This window comes from Peromyscus californicus, unplaced genomic scaffold, assembly GCF_007827085.1.
Source record: "Peromyscus californicus insignis strain IS unplaced genomic scaffold, ASM782708v3 Scaffold_20__1_contigs__length_68692818, whole genome shotgun sequence".
In the NCBI taxonomy this organism is placed as follows: domain Eukaryota; kingdom Metazoa; phylum Chordata; class Mammalia; order Rodentia; family Cricetidae; genus Peromyscus; species Peromyscus californicus.
The window spans coordinates 60,889,639-60,915,782 of NW_026294503.1; the positions used below are offsets into that span (position 1 = coordinate 60,889,639).

Below are 26,144 nucleotides of genomic sequence, written 5' to 3' on the forward strand. Positions count from 1 at the left end.
TCGCTAGGGACGTGTTCACGGTAGCCGCTCTAACTTTCCCCTGGATCCTTCTTACACATAAGATGTTCAGATGCTATTTCCATTTTCACACAGTATCTTTAAACCCATGACTGCTTCTCATGCCATCATCACATCAAAGATTCAGTTACTAGGTCTAGTGTATTTAAGTTACTAATGAGCAAATGATTTATACATATTTAGTTATTAAATATGTGGACTAAAACCCAAAAGAATCAGATCATTTTAGGATCCAGTAGAGAAAAAAAATTAGTCAATGCCCCAAATAAATCTTCTTGCTGAATAATTATATAGTTGGAGTCCCACATTCTCTGTATAGCCTACATTAAATAGATGCAAAATCTTGTCACATTAGATTTAGGTTAGATTTTTAATTTGTTCTTTCTGTTGCGGGAATGTGAACTCGCACACACAGAAAAGCCATGTCAGACACTGTCCTAGTTTGCTTTCTGTGCCTGTGATAAACAACGTGACCAAAAGCAGACTGGGGGTGGGGGGCTGTTACATTTCCTGGTTACAATCTATCTGTTGGAAGGGCAGGAAATCAAACAGGAGCATGTAGAAAATCTGCTTAACTCTTGGCTCAGAGTGGTTTGTACAGCTACTGTCTTAGTTAGGGTTTTCTATTGCTCTGAAAAGACACCATGACCACAGGAAGTCTTACAAAGAAAACATAATTGGGGTGACTCCATTATAGTTTCAGAGGTTCTGTCCATTCTGATCATGGTGGGGAGCATGCGGCCTGCAGGCAGATGTGGTGCTGGAGAAATAGTTGAGAGTCCTACATCTTGCAGGCAACAGAAAGTCGACTGAGACACTAGGTAGTATCCTGAGCATAGGAAACCTCAAAGTCAGTCCCCACAGTGACACACTTCCTCCAAACAAGGCCATACCTACTCCAACAAAGCCACACCTCGTTAATAGTGCCACTCCCTATGAGATTATAGGGGTCAATTACATTCAAACTACCACAGCTACCTTTCTTATACAGCCTAGGTCCACTTGCTTAGGGATGGTAACACCCACAGTGGACTAGATCCTCCAATTAGCAATCAAGAAAATGCCCACAGACATGTCCACAGACCAATCCAATTGAGGCAATTCCTCAATTGAGGTCCTCTCTTCCTAGGTGACTCTAGTTCATGTCGAGTTGTTAAAAATTCAGTAGCACAGACACCATAAGGAAAAGAGCTAAAAATAACTTCTCTTATAAATTATTTTTATTCTTGCTTTAGTTACATGAAAAATAATGGATTTTAGTATGACAACTGCATATATGTGTGTTCATAAGCAATTGGACTTGATAATATTTGCCTGCTGTTACCCTCCCCCATCCTTCCTGTTCCTTCTCATTGGTCTCCTTATTCCTCCAAATAGCTCCCTTCTACTTTTATACCACATACATACACACACACACACACACACACACACACACACACACACACACACACGAAGGTACACAAAACCAGATTCCTCACGAGAAAAATACAATGTTTTATCTTTTAACCTCCCATTACAAAGTCATTTTAATGTTTCTAGAATAATGATTCTCAGTTTTAATCTTTTCCCATTATTGACTTATAAGGAGAACTTTAAATTTAATTTAAGTGAAGAAAATAAAATACTAAAAATAAAAGTACTCCTTTGCCAGGGAGAACTAAGCTATGGGTACTGCAATGTTAGTATCTGAGATCTCCTTGCTCCTCAAGGACCTAAATCTGCCTTTAAGGGCTGCCATATTGTCCCCACTGGGGACATGCTTTAGAGTTATGGATTCGGACAACAGATAAATCTTTGGTCAACAGCTCCATGACTATTAGTTATGCTTCCTATTCACCCTATAAATAAACACATATAAAGAAGTTTGTCAGACTTAATGATGTCCTGAGTCATGCCCATAGTTCAGAGTTTGCCTCTAACTAAGGCTCTCATAGTACACTTATTTTGAATGAAACAATGGGATTGCCTTGTTAAACTGAAGCTGGAGTGTAAATTACTAAAACATTCTCCTGCCAGGTGGTGGTGGTGTACACCTTTAATCCCAGCACTCGGGAGGCAGAGGCAGGCGGATCTCTGTGAGTTCGAGGCCAGCCTGGTCTACAGAGTGAGTTCCAGGAAAGGCGCAAAGCTACACAGAGAAACCCTGTCTCGAAAAACCAAAAACACACACACACACACAAAAAAAAAGAACACAAAACATTCTCCTACACACACAAAATACAGTGCTATGTGGGTTGGAAGGAACAGATAGACTCAAGATTGCATCATCTCTTCCATATCAACTCACTGTGGCCCACAAAGCACCAAGCGGGACCTCTTGGTTTCCAAGTCAACACACTCTCAGAAGCATCCTAAATCCATTCCTTCAGCTTTGTCCATAGTTACATCCCCAACTCCTCACCTTGTCTCTGTTACTGGCCTGCATCCCTTTTCTCACCTCGGGATCCATTTATCCAACTACCCGTAAAAATCCCTATGTGGATTCCCTCTGATAACGTCTCCACACGATTTATAACCCGTGCTGAATTTATCCTCTTTGTTTCACGGCATATGACCTATCTCATCATCACCTGGCAATGAGTCTGCACCACACACCAGACAGTAATTCTGAGCTTTTTTCTTCTTCTCCCTTACATCAGCTTTGAGATGCCAACAGCCTTAACCCTTGAACGGTGCTACAATCCTATGTGATCGTTTGAGTATACCACAGCTCTTTTTTACTATAATTAAAACTCAAGTCAAATTCAAATCAAAACTTTTCCATGTTGAGTGTCTACATCATCAGTTCTCAACCTGTGGGTCTTGACACACCCCGCCCCCCGGGGATCACTTATGAGATATTTTGCATATCAGATATTTACTTTATGGTTCATAACACTGGCAAAATTACAGTTATGAAGTAGCAACCAAATAATTTTATGGCCGGGGGTCACCACAACGTGAGGAACTGTATTAAAGGGTTGCAGTGTGAGGAACGTTGAGAATCACTGATCTACATCCATTTCCTTAGCCTCATGTTTCCATTAGTTTTTCCCTCAGTTATCAGCTCACACCCTTCCCATGGAAATGTAAGTGATTTTCCTAGTGAGTTCAGGGGATGATGTTCTGAATAGATTTGATTTAGCCCTTCAGAGCCAGCCAGTCTGAAGACACACCCATGTTTTGTACATCTACAAGGTAAAATTTTTGGTTGTGTTTTCTGGTCCTTTGCTCCCACTAAGGTTATTTCCACATTTGGCTATAACCTGTAATTCTTCCACACAAATGAATGTACTTGATATATAAGATATATATATCTATATATAGATATATTATATTATATAAGATAATATATCTATATATAGATATATTATATTATATTATATTATATAGATATATATATTATTCTTCTAGGGAAAAGCAGCTTTACTAAAAACTATACACAGTTGATTTTCAAGCTTGCAACTTATGGGTGCATAATGCTGATCACAGCATTTTATAAGATTCAGAGATGTGGGCTGGAGAGGTGAATCAGTGCTTAAGAGTACTGGCTGTTCTTGCAGAGGACCTTGGTTCAATTCCCAGCACCCATATGGCCACTCACAACTATCTGTAACTCCAATTTCAGGGGATCCAACACCCTCACACAGACATATATGCAGGTAAAACACCAATGCATGTAAAATAAAAATAAATAAATCATTTTAAAAAATTAAAAGATTCAGGAACACAAAACTTCATTCTGGTCAGAACACAGTGTCTATAGTCTCATAGAACTATGACAAAAGAGCACAGGAACCCATAACATCAAAATGTGTTCCTCTTGGGCCATTTGAGTCGTTACAATGGCCTGACATAATGTTTGTTTGTTTGTTTGTTTGGGTTTTGTTTTGTTTTGTTTTTCGAGACAGGGTTTCTCTGTGTAGCTTTGCACCTTTCCTGGAACTCACTCTGTAGCCCAGGCTGGCCTCAAACTCACAGAGATCTGCCTGCCTCTGCCTCCCAAGTGCTGGGATTAAAGGCGTGCGCCACCACCACCCAGCCTGGCATAATGTTTAAAAATCAGTTTTTGAAAATGTACTGATAAGTCTCAAACAGAGTCATAATATAATGAAATAATCAAAAGAAAAGGTGAATAAACATTAGGAAAACAAGGTGAGTCCCTCCATGAGTTGAAGAGGTAAAACCGTAGTATTTCCTCTTACACAATGTTGAACAATGCAGCTCTACTCTGTACTAAGATAGCCAAGTCCAAAGCCAGCAGACACATCAAGGCTAGCGTCAGTCTACAAGGCCCAGGCATAGAATTGAACAAGGAAATTAATCGATGTTTTCCATGCATATTGAGAAATTGATATGACAATAATTTTAGAGGAAAGAGAGTTTCTCATTTCTGAAAACTGGAAGGCGATCGTGTAGCATCAGCTAACAGAATCACATATATAACTTCAGTAAGAGCAAACAGTGAAAAATGAAAACCTTTACCAAGGCACAGGGTGTAGCTCAGTGGGAAAGTATGTGGTTGGTATGGCACAGTCCTCTGTCCAGTCTTATGCACAGAAAGAAAAATAATCACAAAGCAACAACAAACTTTTTTATTTTTGAGGCAAGGTCTCAGTCTTTAACTACGACTGGCTGGGAACTCGCTCTTTACACCAGGCTGGCCTTGAACTCACAGAGATCTGCCTCAGAGGTGCTGGGATTATACACATGCCCAACCGTGCTCCCCAAGAACATGTATTGAGCATCTTGTCCATTAACTCAGAAGGAAAAGAAGGCTCTTCCGAGGCTCTCATTTACCCAGAGATGTTTTCTTTGAACAGTTACACGATGTAGATAGATGTTAATATTAACTCTTCAGTTATGACTTGGCATGGCATCTACAAATGTGAGGGACACTAATCGTGGTTTGTAAAATCAGGAAAAGAAGGCACTCAGAGAATGAACACATTCTGCACTCTACTTTTACTTATCAGACTCATGCCTTCTATGACACTGTGCCTGCATCTTCTTCAGGCACTGGATACCTAAGCTGAATTCAGGTTCTTTTGTCTTTACTATACTTTTCTTCTCGTATAGCTATAAATTGATAGTATGATTTTCTGAGGTGTACAAAGGAAAGACAACCTCAAATTTTAATTTTTCTAACACACAACACAGATAACATCAGACCAATATATGAGGCTTTTGTTTTTCTTCACACACCAAGCAAGTAAGAAAATTTGCAGGTAGCCGGGCCGTGGCAGTACACACCTTTAATCCCAGCACTTGGGAGGCAGAGGCAGGTGGATCTCTGTGAGTATGAGGACAGCCTGGTCTATAGAGTGAGTTCCAGGATAGTCAGGGCTATACAGGAAAACCCTGTCTTGAAAATAAGAAAGAAAGAAAGAAAGAAAGAAAGAAAGAAAGAAAGAAAGAAAGAAAGAAAGAAAGAAAGAAAGAAAGAAAGAAAGAAGGAAAGAAAGGAAGGAAGGAAGGAAGGAAGGAAGGAAGGAAGGAAGGAAGGAAGGAAGGAAGGAAGGAAGAAAAGAAAAGAAAGAAAAGAAAATTTGCAACAGCCACCAGCTACCACCGACACAGTCCAATTCTGACACTGCCTAGTCTATCAGGTACAGCAGGTTTAACACTCTGTGCCTAGGCTGCCCCACCCACCTTTGTATGCCGGTCATAAGACATAGGTCATTTGACCTGCTACAGACCAGGGCTTCCATAACCCCCTCAGCAGATCCTGTTAGCTTGTCAAAGAGGCTCACAGAACTTAGGGAAGTACTCAAGCTTCCTGGTTCATTATAAACACTATTACAAAAGCAGATAATGAGATGCATAGGGTAAGGTATGTATTATAGGCCCTGGGGTTTCCATACCCTCTCCAGATGTGCCATGCTCAGGGAACCCACACATGTTCAGCTATCCAGAGGTCCTATGAAGCCTATCCTTTTGGTTTTTATGGAGCTACACCTTGTCTAAGGGAAAAAGTTAGGAACCACAGGCAATAATACGTCTGTCTGTCTGTATGCACTATCATGCTACGGGTTTAAATGTCATAAAGTCATGAGAGGCCCCCTTCTAAGTTTTCTTTATAGGTTACCTTATGACAGTGGTTAGGATTTTTGTCTGTGGAGGAGAAATTTTGCCAAAGCAGAAGAAAATATAGCCATTTGTTAGGCTAAGGTGCAGTTTAAAACAGTTTCTAATCATTAGTCCCAGAATATGTCAGGCGACATCTACTCCTCAATGCACACAAGAATGTTTTAAGTTCTTAAATTTTCAGAAACTAAAATGTAGAGGTCCTGTGCATGTAGAGGTCCTGTGCATCATCTGCTCCTGGCTCCTAAAACCTCAGCTAATTCTGAGCACACACTCAGCCGAATGCAGAAAGGTTGCAGAAATAATTGCTTTTTGTGCTATTTGAAAGAATCATGCTAACTAGAATGCATGGACCAAGGCTAGCCTTATCTATGGTGTTAGTATACTGGTTTGAGTAGGAAATGTTTGAGTAATTGGTCTCCAGCTGGAGCTGGTGTGGGATGTTATGGAACCTTTAGGTGGGGTCTTGCTAGAAGAAGAGCATCGCTGAGGGCACACTTTGGCCTCATTTCACTCCCAGGTGACTCTCGCAGCTTCTCGTGTGATCAGCCAGCTTCCTGCTCTGGCCACCTGTTGCCATGCCTTCTTTGTGATTATAGATTCTGGGACCTTAAGTTGCTTTGGGGTGTGGTATTTTGTCACAATAACAAAAAGTAATTAATGCAGCTAGTTGTTTTTTTGGTGGGGATGGATAAACTGTCCCAGATTGAGCCCATGTTCTTGCAGCTGTAGCAGATCTGTTTCCCAAATTAAGATGGGGGGAAAATATTCTGTGTGGAAGAAAATATATATGGTTTTAAAGATGGTTCCAGGAAGTGCTCTCTCTCCCATGCCCCCATCCCCAACAATTCCAAGTTAGGAAGATTCCATTGACCATATCTCCAGGTGTGGCACTGAGGTCCCCAGAAGCAAATCAACCCATTGGAAACTATGTTGAGTAAATGAAGGCTGAATAAACATATAGCTCCATGTGTCCAATAAGACAATACACCCTTTGACAGGGAGTGTATATCTGTGAAAACAATCATGTGTACCTTGCCAAGAAACAAATCAGAACCAAGAAAACACCTGACCAACAGATCAGAGTGCCTGTCTTGAGTCTGAGAAGAAAAGGACTTCCTGTCTACTCCTACCTTTGACCAAAAGGTTTTCTGTGATAGCTGAAGGTAGAATTTGAAAACATTGGAAAACAGACAATGTGAAATCCAGGTCTCTGATAGAAGTGTGATGTTATAAAATAGCAGATAACCCAATACAGAAGAGTCCCCATCTTTGGGAACAGCAACGGGCGCTCTTCCTTTCTTCCGGGATGGAGCTCATACTGCTTATCACTGATAAGTCATGTTCAAGCAATCCACCAAGTCTAAAAGGATCCAAGCAGGTGTGCCAACTCTGGTGCCTTCCAAAGATTCACTGCCCTAGACTCTAGTGACTGTCTCTCTTGGCTGGCCCTGCTCCTAGATTCCAAATTAGTTTACTTCCTCTCGGCCTCATACCTGGAATGTTAACAGGTCAGCTATGGCTTGGGGAAATGACCCAGCTGTCAAAATTAAAAAAAAAAAAAAAAGAGTGCACACCTTGTCAAGACAAATGAGTGCCCGTTTAGAAAAAATATAGATAATTAAATCAGTAGCTCTTGCTTAACACAAAGCCGAGTTCAATGCGGTGGGGGTGGGGGTGAGGGGGATTTGATGCAGAAAGTAACAGACTAAGGGAATCAAAGGAAACCCCTGATCATGTCCGTGGCTACTGACCAGGGAGTCTTTAACTACTTTTCAAGACTCAGAGTCACTAGCAAAAAAGGCAAAATTGCTGGAGAGTTCCCGGATGGTGGAATACAGCTGCCCCGCACTCACCTCCTCTCCTATGCGGCAGGACCAAAGTAACGGGTGTGTGACTACATTTCCTGGGGAGTGAATCATGGAGAACACTGGGAGTCAGAAGGCAGAGAGTGGAAACTTGTGAGAGTTAGAGACCCTGTGAAAAATTACAGAAAATTACCAACGCAGCTCTTCCACTCCAATGCAGCAGCCGGCGGTCAGGAAGTGCCTCTTCTGCCATGGTCAGAATGAAAGAGAGTCCACGCAAATTCTATCAGTGTGGACGCTGCCATCCCAGATACGGGAGAATTTTATGATCTTCCTAGGTCCCCAGCTCAGGTAGATAAGTAACTTGAAATATGCATAGGAGCACTGCTTTGGACATGTATCACATATCTTCTCCTATCAACCCCCTGGAGTGCTACAGCCAGAAGCCATCTTGAGAAAGAGAGTACTGTCTGACTTTAGATGACTCTGTGAGTCATAAAGCCTGTCTGTCCCCACCTCTGAGAACCCAGATAGTCCACTGCATTGTTCTAGGAGGAAGTTCCTCACGGGCTCAACCTAGCCCAGTAGAACTACTTGAACATTAGCCCTCTGGCTGTCTTCCACAGGATGGAAAATGAAGACTGTCATACTTAAGAATGAGGACTTGAGAGAGCAGGTGGACTCCTACCAGTACTAGGCCTGAAAGCAGACACTCACAAAGTTCCTATCATCCCTCCCTGCTGCTCCATGATCATGGCTCTGTGAAAGATAGGATAGAGACAACCGCCATGACTCCTGCTATCACCCTGTTCACATGGGAGCCTGGAGAAATTATGACTCTGGCTATGGGTCAACCTCTGGCTATGCCCACCTGCGTTGGGGAGTAAGTACAACTTTCCCTGGCTCTAGCCAAGGTCCTACTTGAATAGGTGCTACCACCGAAGCATCAGAGAAGGATGCTCCGCTTTGTGCTACTTCTCCTTCTATCTACCTCGTCTGGCCTTGTGTTGTTCTCAGGACCAACGGGAGGCTAAGAGGAGGATAGTGTGGTTCCTGCTTCTGCTTGTCCTCATGAAGGATGTTGACTCTTACTGCCACCCAGGTAGAGGAAAGTGTTTCAGGACCCTCGACACTACTGACGTTGGCAGTGCCAGAGGCCTTCAAAGTGGCAAAGCTACAATCAAGAAAGCCCAAGGAAGTCTCATTGCTCGGTAAGGGCCACCATCCCACTGTAGGAGTAGCCATACCATAAGTACCCCAAATCTAATGTTGTCGGCATATCTCCTACCTCAACTGTTTGAATGCCCCCATTATTTGGTGGTGGTGGTGGTGGTGGTGGTGGTGGTGGTGGTGTGTGTGTAGATACATTCATCTATGGATGCATATGTAAAGGCCAGAGGAAGATATCTTCCTTTCTCCCTCTGTCTTATTCCTGAGAAACTGTCTCTCACTAAACCTGAAGTTTGCTGTTTTGGCGAGGGTAGCTGGTGAGCAGGATCACCAATCTACTTGTCTCTGTCCTGCAATGCTGGGGTAACAGGGCCATGCAGCCATGCCAAGGAGTGCTGGAGAGTCTAAGATCCTACCTAAGGACTTGGTGCTTACCCAGCGAGTGCTGCTATACACTGAGTCATCTTCCCAGCTCTCCTGGGTGTCCCCACTCTTGCATGGCTCACAGAGGCAGTGGGTCTCCTTGACTCTGCACAGTACACACTGTTCTAAACTCACTAATCACAGCCCAAGAAGTGACAAGCAAGCCATACTACAGTGTCCAGTTAGAATCAAAACCAACAGTGCATAAGCTAACACTTCAAGACAAATCTTCAGGAGAAAGCCATGTACTAAAAAACTCACAGGAAAAAAAATAAAATAAAAAAGAAGAAAGATGTCTGGCCCATCATCAGGTATGCAGGTCTCATGTAGGGAAACAAATATTTTTTTGAAAGATAATATATTGCCTCTACAAGAACATAGTTGCTCTCTAGTGACACATTTTTAAAAATGGATAAAATGCCTGAGAAAAATATTTGCAAATGATTTTTTAAAAGCGCCATAAGAACCAAGAGAATAAAGTTGAAGAAGCACCATCTCAACAGATGCAGAGAGGCAGTTAATAAACTTCTCCATCCTCCCATGACAATAGCCTGGAATAAGCTGGGTATAAAAGGATGGTGCTTCAACTCCAACACACTAAAGGTCAAGTGTGAGAACTCACGCCAGCATCATCCCGAAGGAGGACACCTGAAGGCATGATCTGGAACACTGGAGACAGGACTCAATTGCCCACTCTGCTGAGAACTTTTACTCAATGGACTACTAGAATTTTTAGTCAAATTAAACAAAAGGGAAGACATCAAGCCATCCCTACTACAATAGCAAATTATATGATTTTAGACAGAAAAACATAAAGATTCCACTGGAGGACAATAAGTTCTAATGAATTTAGTGTTGTAGCTGGGTAGATGTCAACATACATGTATTAGCCTTTCTAAACACTGATAATGAATTTGCTGAGCCAGAAGTGTTGGGGAATATTATTTTAAGGTGTGTTGCATTTGTTTAACTCTGTGGAGCTATGTTACTGTGCCTGTCTAAAACACCTGATGGTCTAATAAAGAACTGGCCAATAATGAGACAGGAGAAAGAATAGGCAGGGCTGGCCGGCCGAGAGAATATATAGAGAGGGAGAAAACTTGGAGGAGAGAGCTAGGAGCCAGAGAAGGAGGAGGACTCCAGGGGCCAGTCACCCAGCTACACGGTAAGTCACAGAGTAAGAGTAAGGTTTACAGAAGTAAGAGAACAGGAAAAGCCTAGAGGCAAAAGGTAGATGCGACAATTTAAGTTAAGGAAAGCCATCTAGAAACTAAGCCAAGCTAAGCCCAGACATTCATAAGAAAAAATAAACCTCCATGTGTGATTTATTTGGGAGAAGGGTGACAGGCTCCCCAAAAGAGCAAACCCCCCCAACAATACAGAACTCATGAATGCAAGCTGGATATGGTGGCACACACCTGCAATCTCGATGTTCTGGGAAGTCAAGACTGAATGGTCAGGATTTCAAGGGTAGCTAGGACCACTGCTCAAGGCTATCTGAAGGAGGAGGAGGAAAAGGGGGAAGGGAGGTGGAAGAAATGAAAGAGAAGGAAGGAAGGGAGGGGAAGGAGGAGGGAGGAAGAAAGAGGGGGAAGGAGGAGGGAGGAAGAAAGAGGGGGAAGGAGGAGGGGGAAGGAGGAGGGAGGGGAATGAGGAGGGAGGGGAAGGAGGAGGGGAGGAGGAGGGGAAGGAGGAGGGAGGAAGAAGGAGGGAGGAAGAAGGAGGGGGAAGGAGGAAGGAGGAAGAAGGAGAGGGGAAGGAGGAGGAAGGAGGAAGGGAGAAGGAGGAGGAAGGAGAAGGAGAAGGGAAGAGAAGGAGGAGGGGGAGGAGGAGGGGAAGGAGGAGGAGGGGAAGGAGGAGGAGGGAAGGAGGAGGGGGGAAAGAGGAGGGAGAGAGGAAGGAAGAATAGGGAAGGAGGAGGAGGGGGAAGGAGGAGGGGAAGAAAGAGGGGGAAGGAGGAGGAGGGGAAGAGTACACAGATCATAAAAGCAATTGCATACACAGAAGCACTCCCTCCTGGGGGAGGGGGGACCAGGAATAAACTTAACCAAGAAAGTGGAAGACTTCTGCCATGAAAAGACAAAACTTTGATGAGAGAAATTAAACAAGGCAGAAAAGACTGGAAAGATCATCCATGCTCTTGAATTATAAAAACAAAAACAAACAACAAACCCAAAACAGAGTATTGATGAGATTCCCATACTGGGGTTGGAGAGATGGCTCCATTGTTAAGAGCCTGTACTGCTCTTGTAAGGACACCAGTGTGAATCCCAGCACCCACACAGCAGCTCACAAGTGCTTGTAACTTCAACTCCAAGGGATTCAACTCCTCTGACTTCCACATGTGCAGCTACACATACATAAACAAAAAATGGTAAATCTAAAAAACAGATGCCTATTCTGCACAAAACAATCACATCAAAAAGCATTCAACCCCCATCAAAATAACAATGACACTCTTCACAGGACAAGAAAAATGATCTTAACCCATAGAAAAAGAACAGAGCTGGAAACGCCACAGGACTTGACATCATGACATTCCACAGAGCCATATAGACAGAGACACATATCAGTGGGGGTAAGATGGCATGCCCAGAGGTAGAACCAAAGGATTACAACAAAGCTCCAAAAACACAACTGGAAAAGATTGAAACTTCATAACAATCTCTTGTTCTGTGCAAAAATCAACTGGATGGGGCTGGCAGTGTGGCTCAGTAGTAGAGGGCTTGCCTGGCATGCATTGAACCCTCAGTTCAGTTCCCAGCACTGCAAGAAGAAAAAATAAATAAACTCAAAGAATATCAAAGATCTGAGATCCAGAAACTCCTAGAAATAATGGAGCTTATGGGATAATAATGGGAATACTCCAAAACAGTGGCACAGATGATCTATTTTCTGGATAGGACTGCAAAAGCATAGAATACGTGGAGAGAGTTGACAAATGGAACCACATCCACTTTAAAAGCCGGTCTACAGAGTGGAGAAAATGCCTGCCAGCTACTCACCTGACAGATTTAACATCCAGAGCATTCAACAGACAGCAGGTGATTCCATCTAAAAATGGGCTAATAATCCCTGTAGACATTTCCCAGAGGAAGAAATACCAACAGCCAACAACGACCTGAAAAATGCTTGTGTCATTCACCACCAGAGAAATTCAAATCAAAACTACAAGGAGATGCTATCTTATGGAGTTAAAGAAACTGTTGTCAGGAAAAGTAAAACAAGAAATGACACATTTAGGCATAGAAAACAGTTTTTTAGGGCTGGAGCAATGGCTCAGAGGTTAAGAGCACTGACTGCTCTTCCAGAGGTCCTGAGTTCAATTCCCAGCAACCACATGGTGGCTCACAACCATCCCTAATGAGATCTGGTGCCCTCTTCTGACCTGCAGCCATACATGCTGTATACATAATAAATAAATAAATCTTAAAAAAAAAAAAAAAACAACAATTTTTTAAAAAGGAACTTTTATTCCTTGTTGGGGAGAATGTTAATTTGTACAGCTGCATGAAAAATCCTGCAGAAGGTCCTAAAAAACTAAACACTGGTCTACCCTAGGATCCAGGTATTGCTCTTCTAGATACATCTCTAAGGAAATGAAATTGGGAGACTAATGAAATGCCGCCTGTGGATCCAGATGCAGAACTCTCAGCTCCTTCTCCAGCACCATGTCTGCCTGCAGGCTGCCATGTCCCGCCATGATGACAATGGACTAAACCTCTGAAACTTAAACAATTAAATATTTTCCTTTACAAGAGTTGTCATCGTCATGGTTTCTCTTCACAGCAATGGAAACCCTAACTAAGACAAACATTTACATTGCTTTTAGAATGACCAGTAATTCAGAGAAGTGTCAGAGTATATAGGAAGATTGTAAGGTTATATGTGACTACTACCACATATTACATAAAGGACCCAGGCATCCTTGGACTTGGGTATTTGTGGAGGGGTCCCTGTGGACACTAGCTACAAAACTACTGCCAAGATAACTAAGCTTCTCTTTATTCAGAGGAGCAACCTAGTTCATAAATAATGCCTGTTGGGTTCATTCAGGTGATACGTGAAGCCTGTGAGCCTGGCGTTGGGTACAAACAGAGCTGAGCACTCTCCAGAAGAGTCCACAGCCTGTCCTGATTCTGCTCTGTGGATTACTGCAGGTAAGTTTGTGAGCATGCACACATGAACACACACACACACACACACACACACACACACACACGCACGCACGCACGCACACACGAACGCACGCACACTTCCAGTGTATATCACTCATTTCCTGTTCCACTCAGAACCACTATAGTCCTTGGGATTTTTGAATGGTGTGAACATATTACCTATTCAAAAGGTTAAAATTATTTGAATGAATCTCTTTTTTTAATTAGTGTAGAAGCTCTGGTTCAAGATAACTGAATGAGCATGAATTTCCCACCTTCTCATGACCCAATTCCAGGAGTAGCATAAAATAGAATCTATCCACGAAATAAAACATACTTTCAGCAGGCAAAAAATGATATTTCTCTAGGATGTGGGAAACATCTGGGCTCAAATGGACAGGTAAACCATAATAAAAGAAACTGTGATTCCACATTCTCAGAGAGTAAAACAGCACATGAGGTAGGCTGTTCTTTTGGGTCCTCTGCAGAGATCTGAGGTGATAGTCAGCAACCTCAGAGATGGACTTGTTTACACTAAAGGGCAGAAGCTTGAGGAACAGTGAAGCAGCCTGTCCCCTCTCATGTGAGACCAGAACAGCTGAGTAGAGCATGAACACACTCCCATTCATAACAGCATAAAAGAAAATAAAATATCTAGAAATAAGCCTAATCAAGGAGGTGAAAAACCTCAACGATGAAAACTTTAACCTTCTGGAGAAAGAGAGAGGCACTAGAAAATAGACATTCCATGCTCATGTTTATAGAATGAATATTATGAAAAGGACCATTCAACCAAAAAATTTTATGTATTTAATGTAATCCCAATCTAAATCCTCATCTCATTCTTCACAGAAACAGAAAAGAAAAAAAATACTCTAAAATTTGTATGGAACCACAAAAGACAGTCAAAGCAAATGGGCAAAAAGAACAATGCTAGGGGGCTGCTACTCTATACCTCAAGATATAGTACAGAGCCACAGTAATAAAAACGATATGGTACTGGCATAAACAGAGACATGAAGACCAATGGGACAAGACAGGAGATCCAAGCCTGAAGATATGTGGTGACAATGATCTAATATTTGACAATGACACCAAAAAGCACACACTAGAGACAAGAAAGCGTCTTCCACAAATATTGCAGTGAAATTTGATGTCCAAATGTGGAAGAATCAAATAAGATCCGCTTCTATCACTTTGCATAAAACTAATTCCAATTGTATCAAAGACCTAAATGTGAAACACTGAAACTGATCAAAGCCATCGGCAGTACCCTACGAGAGACACATGTAGGGAAGGACTTCTTGAATTGACTTGTTTGTGCAGGAGTTGAGGCCAACAATTGACACAGGAGACTTCATAAAACTAAAAAGTTCCTTCCCAGCTTAAAGAAGCAATCATCTGAAGACGAAGCGGGCAGATTTGGAGCGAATTTGTCCAGCTATTCATCTGGCAGAGTATTATATCCAGAACATATAAAGAACACAAAAAAACAGAGTCAAGAGAACAAATGGCCCATTCAAAACATGGGGTATGGATCTGAACAGAGTTCCGAAAAGAAGAAATAAAAGGGATGATGAAATATCTCAGAAAATCCCCAACAATTAGGGAAATGCAAGTCAAAAAAACATTTCATCTTACCCCAGTCACAGTGGCTGAGATCCGCAAGACAGCAGACAACAAATGCTGGAGAATATGGAGAATATAGAGAATACAGAGGAGCCCTCATTTACTGCTGGTAGAACTGCAAACTGGTCCAGCCAGTCTGGAAATCAGTCTGAACAACCCTCAAACAGCTAACCATAAATCTACCATATGACCCAGCTATACTACTCCTTGGTATATGTACAAACTCCACAACCCAGTCCACAGAGATTTGCTCAGCCGTGTTTGTTGTTGCTGCATTCACAACAGTTAGGAAATGGATACAACCTAAATGTCCTCCAACCAATGAACAGATAATAAATGGATAATGAAAATGAGCAGAAGAATGAAGAGAGTATGGGATATTACTCAGCTATAAAGGAAATGAAATCCGTAGGCTGCTGGAGTCCAGCTCCGCATGAGGGCAGGGTCTAAAGATGGGTCAAGAGCTGTGATGGGAGGAATCAGACACGGGACACTTCTTAGTTTCATTTTAGGAGAGACAGACAGAGAGGAAGCACATCTCAGTACGGCTTGTCCTACTCTGCTGGGAGCCGTTCTCAATAGGACAGGTCCCAGCAGAGGATGTAAGGAGTTGGTGAGAATCTTGCAGCCTGACTGACTAGCAGCCAGAGTGTTTCTTTATTTATACAGAATTTAGTAAGCAGGGATACATTCATGATGTTCCAAAACATAGATCATATCATTTTTGTTATTGGACGTGTGTTCCATTTCCTTTTGCTCATCTTTTAGTCATCATAAACAAACTATGACAGAACAGAGTTATCATTTCCAATCATTTTCCTCAAGTTTTGACATCATTAATAATCGGAGTTATCATTCTTACTCATTAACGCTATAACCCAATTTTTAAGAATCTAGAGGCATATGACAGCCTGTTCTCAGGCTGGTAGCCTTGGTTGCTTCAAGGACAGTAGACCAAAACAAAGTCTTCAAGCCACCCTGGGCATTTTGCCATGTCCCAAGGAGTGTATGACTAACTCTTAGTAGTCAGAGTGCCGAGGAATAATCCTCAGGCTAAAGCTGCTGCAGTTATTATTCAAATTCTGGCATAATATAATGTTTATATTTTATATCTTTATAGAAATTGCCTATAGGTCTAATCCTGGCATTCTGTTGTTCCTTGGTCATATGTCACCAGAGTGGCTCTGCATGTGCTAACTTTTCTAAGAAAGGAAGGTCCTGACATCTCATACTTTTATCTTTCCACTCCATACTTTGCTCATCAATATGTCTCTGTGTAGGGCAGAGTTGTATACCACATAATTATGAATATACAGTGGGAAGAGGCTTGTAATCTGACCTGTGGACAATTCCTCTAGCCCACCAAATCTTGTTGATCTTTTTAAGTTTACTTTGTTTTGAATATCTTCTTCCTGTGTAAGTACAGGGACAGATGTTTCAAGAATGTCTCATAGCCTCATGAGGAGACCTCTGGCTTCTTTATGTGTCATAACCTCCAAGGTGTAAGGAAGACCTTTAAGTAGATAAGGATATCTCCCTAAAAGCAGGGGGGATAGTATGTTCAGGGCCATCCTGGGGAAGCTTAAAAGCAGCATTCCTGAGATAAGGCATAAATGATTCATAAGAAATTTTCCAACAATCCAATATCCCCAAATTGTACAAATATTAAAAGTACTCCAAGTGTGCAACAGGTGGAGATGAAAACCAAAGGTGACATGGCAGCCATCATGTGACTCAGCTCTGCTGGATTTTTGTCAAGCAGCTGTGCTGGCTTTAAGACTGCTGCCATTCCATTCAGATATGGCTGTGCCAGTAGGCAAATGGATGGAACGAGAAAATATTCTACTGAATGAATAACACAGTCCCAGAAAGTCAAACATTGAAGGTTCTCTCTCATCTGTGATTTCTAAATCCAAATCCTAAAATTACATATAATACATATAAGTCTATGTGTATACATATATAGTTTAAGCAAAATTTCCCACCTGGGCTGGTGTGGTAGTTAGAATGAGAATGGTCCCCAAAGGCTCACATGTTTAAATGCTTGGTCCCAGGTAGTGGAACTGTTTGGGAAGGATTAGGAGGTATGGCACTAGCAGTGGGCTTTGAGGTTTCAAAAGACCATGCCAAGCCCAATCTCACTCTCTCTCTCTCTGCCTACAACTTGTGGATCAGATATGAGCTCTCAACTATTGCCCAGCACGATGACTTCCTGCCTGCTACCACACTCCCCACCATGACGATTATGGACTAACCCTCTGAAACTGTAGACATGACCCTAATTAAATGATTTATTTTATAAGTTGCCTTGGTCATGGTGTCTCTTCACAGGAACAGAACAGTAACTAAGATAGCTGGTAATGCTCTCCCATCAAGGGGCATAAGTTATCTAACAAAATCTCCAGTACCAGACATTAGAAACACCCCTATGATTTGTTGGTCATGGGAGTCCAAGAGACTCCCAAAACATTATAGCCTATTGCTCTTGCCCTTGCTTGCCTCCAAGAGGTTGATGGTAAGTCTTTATTGCTGAAAACAACATCTACTTTAGACACAGGACACAGAGGATCTGAGTTGGATCTGACTTGTAAGCCTCCTCCCTAGAGACTATCATGGTACCAGAAGGTGCCGTGTAAGCTTCCAAGGGAGGAAATCAACCAATAGTCATACCCAGCTGTGAAGACTATGAACCATATCAATGATCAGCATGGCTTGATACCACCAAGGGTACAATAGCAGCATGTATATTCTGGCAGCAACCAATAGCTTCTCAATTGGACTTAATGTCCCCTCAATAAGAAGAAAACTATGCCTGGTACTAGAACCCTAGCCAATCCCCAGGGATAAAAAGAGAACCTACAACTGTCACTTTACTTATCCAGCTTAATTAATAACTGCATTGTAAATATTTGCTTTATACCCACAGGTAAGTGGAACATCCATCCCTCATCAAAGAAACCTCCTTGAAACAAAGACCATTACAAACACACACACACACACACACACACACACACACACAAAACTAATCAAAATGCAGGGAACAAGTGGTTACGTGGTGCCTAGTCCTAAGTGATCCACCTACAACATAATTCTGTACCTAAGGCTCAGAGAGCATAGAGGACGAGGGGGTGAAAATATATAAACCAAAAGAAGAGGAAGTTTGCTGGGAGATTTTGTCTTTTAGACATGTTAGGGGAGCTACATCCATGAAGTCTCACCAATATGGCTGCCTACTCATGAGCTGAACAAGGATGATAATAACAGGCATGCTAACATAGAAGGGGAAAGTTCATGTGTTTCTCAACCTAGACAAAGAACTTCAGGCAGGCAAAAAAGGAATGCTTTGAGCAGGAGAAGTAGTCTTCCCCAGGGAAGAGGGCTTGAAGAGCTCTTCAATTGGTTCTTCAGTACCAAGTGGTCAGCCCTGAAAACATATGCATACAAGCAATGCTGTAGAGTTGAGCATATTGTATTTATATATTTAGGAATGTGTATGTGTGTGTGTGTAAAGAGGCCATGAATTTGAGGGAGGGCAAGACAGAGTTGGGATACATGGGAGGGGTTGGAAGAAAGAAAGGGAAAGAGAAAAATGATATAATTGTGTTTCAATTTCAAAAAATAAAACTCATTAAAAAGAACAAGTATAAGCTGTGCTCAGCTTTGTCAATCTCTCTATCCTGCCAAGATAATGATCTTCATGTTACGTAGTCTAGATGCAATAAAATACCTGTAACACACAGCAGGAGTATGGGAATTATTGGGAACTTTTTTCTTATTTAAGTGACTGTTTTGGAAGGTTTGGGGATTAGATTTAATTTTCCCTCCTTCCCTGCTAAAAGTAGCATCTGCTAAGATTTTTACTTATTTACTATTAGCATCTATTGTCTGTGTAGACTGTGTTGCATCTTACCAGGTCTAGGCATATATATTTGCCTTTTTCTCTTAGGAGTTAACCCATAAAGGAGGTCTCATAGATGAGCTCCAGTGAGGAAGCAAAGCCTCTATGCCTTCCATGTGCATCTCTGTACATTCTAGAAGGATACAGGTGTAAGATCTAATAGAGCATCATCAGCTTGGAGCACTACTTTATTAGAGATTTTCATTTCTGTATTTGGACAATAATTACATTAGATCAAAATTTGTCATGTTTACCAAATTAATCACAAATATGGTATAACATATCTGATGCTAAAAATACTTACCTGAACTTCAGGCTTATCTGAACGGTCTGTAGTTTATCTGGCACATGTGAGGTATGGAGGTAGAGGAACAGGATAGGGAGGCACCTGTACAAATAATAGGAAATGTACCCATTTTTTCTACTTCTTGGAGAACTTCCCCTAAGCCTGTGATCGTTAAGCACTGTCCATTGACTTGATATTATATAAATGCTTTTAAAAATCATGTATGTCTTTTTACAGCTAGGTTTTTGTCATCACAGTGGTCTAAGAATGTATTAATCAAGAACCAGTGAGCCAAAGAAGACAGCACCCATATTTGCCCATTCCTGGGGGGTAGGGGTAACATCTAAGTTCAGAGGCACATTTCCAAGTTGCAAAACTGTAATAAAGACATGAGGGGTGGATGGAGAGATGGCTCAGCCGTTAAAGGCTAGGCTCACAATCAAAAATATAAGACATGAGGAATCTCGTTTTTATCCCAATAAAGACAATCCGCTAACACACATGTACAGGCATCTCAATTAGTGGGTGACTTTGGATAAAATATGTCAGGCCAATAGTATCATCAAGTCCCTATATATGAGGTCTAATTATTGTCATGAAAACATTTTTTTTCTTAGTTGTATAAAAAAGCTGGGATGACTCCATCTTTGTGGCTCCTTAGCAGGTGGTCTATGACATGCATCATAGTGTAGTTTAATGCATGTCCAACAGCTATTAATGTTTTCTTTCTCATCTGCCTTGGTGGAAAGTTTTCCTGGGTTGGCAGCAGAATCTGGAAACAGATTATCTTTCCCAAATCTGCTTGAAACACAAAATTCAGATTTTTAGATTGATTTTGGGCTTTGAAAGTAGTAATAGGCAACACTGACCAAAACTGGGTGTTTACACCATTAATAAGCTTCTGTCTCCTATTTATCCTGATATGCATCATTTGAACAAAGAACAGGATTTAGGAATAAAGAGTTTATCAACGGACAGCTGATCAAATCAAAAGGCTCTTGATTCCTTTTTTCTGAACTTATGTAAGGGTTTTTTAGCATACATAAAATCTAATTTGATCTGGAAAAAAAAAAGAAGAAGAGACACGATCAGGGAACCCAGAAGGACTTTAATAAATTAAAAACAGTATCCTCACAGAGACTTAAGAGGATGGTGCAAGAACATAATAAGAAAGGTTGCTATGAAAAATGATCAAGGACAGGCTATGAGAAAGACCTTGACATGTGACTGTTAGAAGGGAAAAGCCAACAGACAAGCAAAGTGGTAGAATGAATGGGCCCAACACAATGGGTGCTCCGAGAAAATACACTTTTCACGGGTTCAAGTCTACCAAGGAAAGAGAAAGGTTCTGTAGGGTCAGTGAATGTACACCCGGGAGAAAATGTCCCTGGGACAACGTCACTGAATACTAATACATCCAAGCATCTCCTGGAACACTTTCAGGATTCTTAGCATAAAGAGAAAAATGCTCAGATACCCTAAAAAGGCAGAAACAGCAGCAACAAAAACCAAAGAAGGTTAATCTGAAAAAGAAATAAAACCAAACAGGTCAACAGCACATGTGTGTTGTTACACAAAAGTAAGAGGAAATTATCTTCACTCTAGATACCATGCTTCACTGAACTATTCCATGGTTGGGGGAAATGATCCACTTTATAGTAACACTTAGAGTTTATTAAATTCTCATTATATGTTTAATATATATTAACATATATATTACATGTTATATATAACATATTATATTTGTGTTTGTAATTAACTTATTAAGTCTGTCCCCACAACACAACAACGAACTTGGAGCCATTGTTATGTTCTTCGTTTCACAGATGAGAAAACAGAGTCAGAGAGAAGAAAACTGTCAAAGCACTGCAGGCTCAGAAGCCAGGCTCAGGCTTTGAATCCGGGAAGTTGGGCGGAATTCCAAGCCTGCCACTCTTCCAACGACAACGTGAGAGTGCCATGCAGGGGGTCAGTGACCCGCCAAATTTGTGGCTCATGTAGTCTTCATGAAAAATAATGACTGGAAGGGTGGGTCAGTGGTTAGAACAATTGCTGTGCATTCAGAGGACGAGCGGTCGGGACCCAGCACAGGGGACCCAGCGCCCTCTTCTGGTTCCCACGGGCACCTGCTGCAGACCGTGTGCATACAGACCAGCAGGCACACGTATCCACGTCAAAATAAATAAATCTTTAGGGAAAAACTAACCTGAGGCAGCACTTCAGTGAAACGGACTCCAAGAAAGCAGAAGGCCCAGAACCCCAGAATCTGGGACACTCGGCCACCAACCTGGTGAGACACTTCATGATGACAGGAGGAGAGGAAATTAAGAAATTAAAGTGGGATGTGTGTGCTCCAGAAAGGACGTCATCGAAGAGGAAGGACAGTTTATTTCTCTTGTCACTCCGCAATACAGCCTGTCCTCGAACTCCCTTCCCCTTCTACTTTGGACTCCGGAGTGCTGGGGCTCCGGGTGTGCACCCCACAACGGAGCCTAAAAGGGAGTCTGTTGGTAGCATTTATGTCTTTGGCCAAGTAAGGAAAAAAAAAGGCAATTGAAAACTCAATTTTTAGCCATTTTTTAGAGGGGAAGTAAATGAATGCTTGGGATTGTCCCAAGGCGGGATCTAGTCACATGATCATTTCCCCCACGTGTCCAGTTGTAGCGCTTACTCTTTGAATAAAAAGTGTTTACATGTTTGATATTGTAAATGTAATCTATCATTTTTATAGGAAAAGCATGAAAAACTCGATTATATTTTCTAAAGCATAGAAATAAAACCATAACAGGTTTATAATATGTAAGCTTGTGATAGTTAATAAGATAAAGGGAGGAGAGATGTATCTGGGCAAAGTAGAAATCTGCTAATTTCCTTATCTTGTGGAGCAGTTATTCATTAAAAATATAAAACATTATAAATGCACAAAGGTAAAGACAAAAAAATAAAACTTAAATATATAAATCAGAGCCCAGAGGTGAGAAGGAAAAGGAGGAGGAAGCTACATTCTTCACATTCCATGGCATGAAGTTGAAAGGTTTCACTCAAAATTTATCAGGTCATAAATAGGTAGAGTTTATAATGGTATCTGCCAGATTAAAGTAAAAAAAAAAAAAGGCTAGAGGAGGTACACACAGAGAATGGGCTTGTTGTTAGTGTTCTGTTCAATTAATCAGGTGTAGGTATCATGCTTAAACTTGAGTTGGATCCATGAGTATACAGCTAAGTGAACTGGAGTAAATAGAGATGTGTGCTACTATATGGGAGGAAGCGTGAAAGCAGAAATACGATGACAAATAGGATGCAAAGGAGGAGGAGAGGAAAGAGATCCATCCTCAGAGAGAAGATCCGGAACAGAGAATTTGAGGCGTAGAGGAGAAGGAACAGTGAGATAAGGCTACACAGACAGGTAAGCCTCAGGGCTTGTGTGCATGCCAGAAGAGAGGTAACTGACAGATTCTAAAAATACTAGAATTATGGCTGTCTTAGAAATGCCCCCAATCAAATAGGCCTTCAAAAGAGGGCCTGCTGCAGAGTATAGATGGCTACGAGTATCCACCTGCAACACATGGGTCTACCACATTGTTCACACCATAGCCATTCCAACACAGTGTTCACACTGTAGCCACAGTGCTGTTCACACCATAGCCATTCTACCACACTGTTCACACCATAGCCATTCTACCACACTGTTCACACCATAGCCATTCTACCACACTGTTCACACCATAGCCAATCTACCACACTGTTCACACCATAGCCAATCTACCACACTGTTCACACCATAGCCATTCTACCACACGGTTCACACCATAGCCATTCTACCACACGGTTCACACCATAGCCATTCTACCACACGGTTCACACCATAGCCACAGTGTTTATACCATAGCCATTCTAATACAGTGTTCACACTGTAGCCATTCTACCCCACTGTTCACACCATAGCCATTCTTCCTGCCAGCAGTGACGGCAGTTGCAGTTAACCTGGCTGCTGCTGCCTAGCATGGGACTCCTCACTTGATCAGGGAGTTTATGCTAACAGGTTCCTCATCTGACTGGCTGTGGTGGTAGGTTTGATGCCAACTTGACACAAGCCGCAGTCCTTAGGGAAGAAAGAACCTAAACTGAAAAGAAAATACCCCAAACCAGATCCACCTGTGGGGCATTTGCTTGATTGAGGATTAATGTTGGAGGGCCCAGTTCACTGTGTGTGTGTGGGGGGGGGGGGCGGGGGCGGTTTGCCACCTCCAGGCAGGTGGCCCTGGAGTGTATAAGAAAGCAGATTGAGCAAACCACAGGGGAGCAATTCAATAAACAGCATTCCTCCTTGGCTTCTGCTCCAGTTCCTGCCTCCAGGTTCCTGGCCTGAATCCCCACCCCAGCTTCCCACAGTGATGGATTTGCAAGCTGTAAGGCAATAGAAACCCTTTCCTCCCCAGGTTGCTTTTGGTTGTGGTGTTTTTATCACAGCAACATATACTAAGACTCTGGCTAAGACTTCACACTCCACTGGGCCTCCTTTTTTTCTGCCTCTCTCTGTCTTGTGATGGTCAAGGCTCTGCCTATGTATTCTTCCATCTTTCCTTTCTCTTTCACAGGTATTTCCCCGGAGGAGTCAGCTTTTCATCACTGCTGACAAAGACACCGTCAATTTATAAAGAGAGAGGACTTATTTTAGCTCACGATGTTGGAGGTTCCAATCCATTATCATTTGGTCCCACAGTTTTGGGGGATGTGGCAAGATAGTATTTCACAGGGTGGGTGAGTGATAGGATAAAACTGTTTATCTCATGATTAAGAAGGAAGGGCTGTAGAGATGGCTTAGAGGCTAAGGGCGCTTCCTGTTCTTACAGAAGGCCCAGGTTCAATTCCCAGCATGCATGGCAGCACATGAATGTCTGTAACTCCAGTTCCCGGGGATTGGATGCCCTCTTCTGATCTCCACACACATATAGTACACAGATATAATGCAAGTAAAACATCATATACAGCCAGGCAGTGGTGGCACATGCCTTTAATCCCAGCACTTGGGAGGGAGAAGCACACAGATCTCTGAGTTCAAGGCCAGCCTGGTCTACAGAGTGAGTTCTAGGACAGCTAAAGATATAAAGAAATCTTGTCTCGAAAACAAAAAGCAAGAAGGAAACCATGTCTCACAATCTCCTTTACAAAGTCCTTCCTCCCAAAGTCTCCATCAGCTCCCCAAAACACCACTCTAGAGACCTAACCTTTAAGACGGGGAGTTTGGGGATCATTTATCCAAACCATAGCATTTCCTCCACAAATCACTTTCTAGGTGACTCAAGACCCCCAAGCAAAACCACCACAGAGCCAATATCCGATGCAAAACACACAGGGATTTATTGATAACAAGCAAGCCCAGGCTTGGTCTGTGTCCAACACTCCAACGCAGGAGGACGGCCCAGAGCTCTCAGGGTGAGGGATTTTTAAAGGGAAAATCCACAAGCAGGGTGGTACAAGCCTTTTGCATCATATGATTGGGTGAGGGTATGTAACCTTTGAATTTACTGCTTGAGGGTTATAGTTATTATTTTTTGGCAGGCTGGACAAGTCCCAGGCTCTGTCCTTGAGCTGCCATGGAGGCTGGCTGGCCTCACACGTTCACATTGACCCATGCACGTAACTCTAAGTTGGTGAGGGGTCCCAGACAGTAAACAATTGGCTAAACCTTGAGTGGTCAGAGTATGTGCAGAAAGGAAGCTAGTGCAAGGACTGTGTCTTTTGTTCATGGCCCTCCCAGAAACTGCTTGCTCAAGTCTCAAGGAACTGAAATTGAAGCCTGATCTCTGAGAGAAAACTGAACAGCCTGTTATGGCATCCGCTTGGTCCTTTTACTATCTTGGCATTTGCTTCCCCGAGGACGTGGATGAACCCAGGAAGTGGGTCTCATCTTACTACAACTGTAGTTAAATTGAAGACAAAGGACAAATGAGGACCTTGTTGAGGAAATCTCTGTGAAACTTTACTGAGGAGGTTAGCAGAATTTGAAGGATGTGTTCTAATGATGTATTGGGATTAGGGTTGGCAGGTCCTGATGGTGTATTATCAGAGAGAGGAAGGGAAGAGGTCCAGGTGATTCCTAGTTTCTGGTTGGTTGCTGGTATCATTCACTGACATACAGGGAATTTGATGGGTTATCTGTACCAACCCTGATTACAGAATAGCTATGTGATTGATACCACATCTGGATCCTAAGAACTCACTTTCTTGTCTCATACTTGAGACCCTTCCCAAGAGCATAATAGATACAAACTTTAGGGAGAAGGTCCCTTGGATTTTTTTTTGTAGGAACCCAGATGTTTCCCACAAGGAGAAAAGATGGAAGTTCTCCATAGGAACCACCATAGTATTCTATGGTCATTACCCATAATTACTGCTCTCCAACCTCCTACCTCAGCTCAATGGGACATAGGCTTCTAGAAAAAACATAACTCCAAAATTCTTATAAAGCCTGATTCCAGAAACTAGTGAAAGGAAGGACGCTGTGAGGATACAGTCAGTCAGTACAATGAAGCTATAAAGGTGCTTAGTCTATAAAATAGCCAGACTACTTCCCATGTGACTTCTTAGACCAACATATAATATTCAAAATTAATAACAATGAGACTACTTCTAGAATCTATGTGCTTTAGACTATCTAGGGGAGTCACTTAATGTGAACAACTATA

The 26,144-nt window shown here is 42.1% G+C and overlaps 1 long non-coding RNA gene across 11 annotated transcripts in view; it reads right to left on the reverse strand.

Annotated features, from left to right (window-relative positions):
- Positions 1 to 26,144, reverse strand: part of LOC128117003 (uncharacterized) — a 170,628-nt gene that overhangs the window by 81,602 nt on the left and 62,882 nt on the right. Inside the window, exon 4 of one of the 11 annotated variants that reach the window (XR_008220663.1) lies at positions 7,941 to 8,061. The exons of 9 other annotated variants lie outside the window; for them this stretch is intronic. This is a non-coding gene — a long non-coding RNA (uncharacterized LOC128117003). Of the gene's footprint in view, positions 1 to 7,940; positions 8,062 to 19,473; positions 19,558 to 26,144 lie in introns of all 11 variants that reach the window. One more of the 11 variants, XR_008220665.1, reaches the window with a different exon arrangement.